The sequence below is a fragment of the Benincasa hispida genome, chromosome 12 (genome assembly GCF_027475165.1).
Source record: "Benincasa hispida cultivar pf3 chromosome 12, pf3_genome.v1.1, whole genome shotgun sequence".
In the NCBI taxonomy this organism is placed as follows: Eukaryota; Viridiplantae; Streptophyta; class Magnoliopsida; order Cucurbitales; family Cucurbitaceae; genus Benincasa; species Benincasa hispida.
Window position 1 is genome coordinate 42418058 of NC_143489.1, and position 2810 is coordinate 42420867.

Genomic DNA, 2810 nt, shown 5'->3' on the forward strand with positions numbered 1-2810 from the left:
GACGCAATTTAACACACTTTATCAACGTAAGCCAACATTGTTTAAGAACTTAGCACTATGATAACGTGCATTTCTGCCAATTATCAGCTGCTTAACATGGTGGTCGATATCGGCTACCTCACTCCTGCTCAACTTAGTAGTCTTAGAGGGCGGCTGCAACAAGGGCTCATCTCGCCTCTCAACTGATTCAACAATCTGAGTAACCAGGTCACTCATACTATAAGGATCAATTCTAGCCTCAGATTCGAAATAGAGGTTTTCTTGTTGGAAGCTTGAGAACTCTTTTCGCCCATGGAAGTTTTCCTACGTAAACTCATAAGAGTTGATAAAATACTCCATAACCAATTCCTCTAGAGACTTACCTGAATGGGAAGAAGGAGCATGTATCGACATAGAGATCGAGCTAGGCAACTCCCAAGGGTGATAATCATCGCTTACAAAAGAATAAAAATCAAATAATATTTATAATTCTCCTAACCAACTACTTATACTACTAAGTAGCACAAGCGGTTAGTCCAAGATGAACCATAGGAAGCTGAAGAAAGAATCACTCTAAGCATAATTGGTCTATGAAAAGTAGTAAAAATGAGGCTTTTGATTGAATAGTGATAATGTGCAAGGAATATAAAGTGCAGGAATTTAAATTGTAAGAAAATAAAAGTGTAGGAAATGTAAAGGAAACGCCTAGCTCAAATCTTAGGATCTACCCAATGTTTGATTGATCATAGGATTACAAAGGATTATCTCTCTCGATTTAGTGTGCTTAGTCAACTTGCTCGGATAGCCAATGACACCCTAATTACTAATGAATTAATTAAAATAGATGCTCTATTAATTGGGTTCGATAGCGTCAATAGAAATCTTACATTTACTTTAATTAATTTCTTAATTAGACTAATTGCTTAGTTGTTAGGTTCGATGGCATCCATAACAAGCAAAAAATCGCATTAAGCTTGATGAGTTCAACTAAGATGATTAATGACATGGATAGCCTAAGTTACTAATCAATTGTATTTATTGAATATCCTAACCATGCAATGTGTAAAAGGGTCATTCTAAACAACCTAGAATTCACAACAAGCATGCTTTAAACACATTAGAGGATTCCTAGTCTCTAGCAATCAAATAATGAATGATGGTTGATCAAGCCTATCATACATCTAAGTATAAAAATTTAAATGCATTCAAGAACCACAAAAAATCAAAGAGAAATATAGATTTAGAACAAAAATCCTCACAATGGATCCATGGGTTTCATCTACACCTAAGCTAGCAACTCACCTTAGCCACGAGATCGATCCAATATAAGCTTTACAACCATTAAATACACTCAAGAATGAAGAATTATAGAGGGAAGGAGAAGAGGAGAAGAGAAAATTAGGCTATGGTATGAACGCCCAAGATGGAATACCTAAAAGTTGGGCAAATATATTTATATATATATATATAAATTAACGTCGCGACACTGTGTTGGCCTTAGTTGTTGTAGTGCAGCCCATGGTGTCGCAATGCTCGTGCGCGCACGAGTGCTCATCCCTTCCGTCAAAGTCTGAAGTGTTGCTGCGTTCTTACCAAAGCTACTTTTTGCCTTCAAGCGTAGCGCATGGCGCTACTGTGCTGGCCCCAGGGGTGAAATTATAATTTTATATCCTTGAAGCTCTAGGTGCTCGATTTCATTTCGATGGCTCCAACTAAATCTCGAAAGGCCCGTAACACTTTGGAATGCATGATTTGCTCGAATTCCTATAAGAATAGATATTTAAACAAATTAAACATAACAAACAAGGGTGATTAAGGACATAAAAATAACTTTTTTAGAGCTATCACACACGCACGCATGCATGTTTATTCTAAAAAAGGCATGTTTTGTACCCTCTCTTCCATGCCGAAATTTCCATATATAAGAAGTGTTCTCCCAACAAATTCACAAGTAGAGTGCAAAATATGAACATAGGGTGTTAAATATAAATACAGGATTTATGTCTCGTTTTATAAAATCATGTCATAACACATGAGTGTTTCCTTTCCCTATACATGTACTATAACAAATTGCACCTTGATCTTTTAAATTATAAGAATGAAGAAATGGCGCAGAAAGAAAACGAAGATCTAAATCATCAGCTTCTATACTGTTCATCATCATCCAAACATGCACCTGAAACATATATCTAATGATTGAATCACTGGCATCATTCTTGAAACAGGAAAAAAAAAATATAGAAGCTACGAATTGTGTATATGGTAACTCCATTGGAGGAACAAACCACAGATTGAACTTGAATAACCAGCATGGCGTGTAAGGATAGCAATACATTAAGGCTTACCACAATGCTAGGAATGACCATGTGCCCCAAACCAGAGTACTCACCCGATGTATTCTCCGTAATCGCAACAAATGAGATCGAATTTGTCATTTATTGATGTTGTTGCCTGTAATATTGGTGATTGCGACCTCACCTGGATGAAAATTGGAATCAATGCTGAAAGAGACGTATTCACCCAAACCATTTACAACGCACCCAAGGACATCAAAACCAAGTCTTAAATTAATGATGGTTGCAGGTGCAATACTTTCACGGAGGGGAAGACTGGTTTAGGTTCAATGAGAGAAGAAGATTGAGATTAAAAAAGAATAAAAACAGCCTTGGATGCAAATGAAAGAGAGAAGGAGATTAAGATCCAAACTTAAAGATTTTCAGCTTCAAAGGTTCATATAGTCACGGAAGAAGGTCAACATCAATGATTAAACAAAGCTAGGGTAGCACCGGTATATGGCGGAGGTGGGGCGTGGCGGTGGGAGAAGGTGAAGG

At 37.1% G+C, this 2810-nt stretch overlaps 1 long non-coding RNA gene across 1 annotated transcript; it reads right to left on the reverse strand.

Annotated features, from left to right (window-relative positions):
* Positions 1-1201: 1201 nt before the first annotated feature.
* LOC150032004 (uncharacterized) lies at positions 1202-2397 on the reverse strand. Its single transcript, XR_016524962.1, has 2 exons — positions 2325-2397; positions 1202-1743 (listed from the first exon to the last, which is right to left on the reverse strand). It is a non-coding gene; the product is annotated as an uncharacterized LOC150032004 (long non-coding RNA).
* Between the last annotated feature and the right edge of the window lie 413 nt (positions 2398-2810).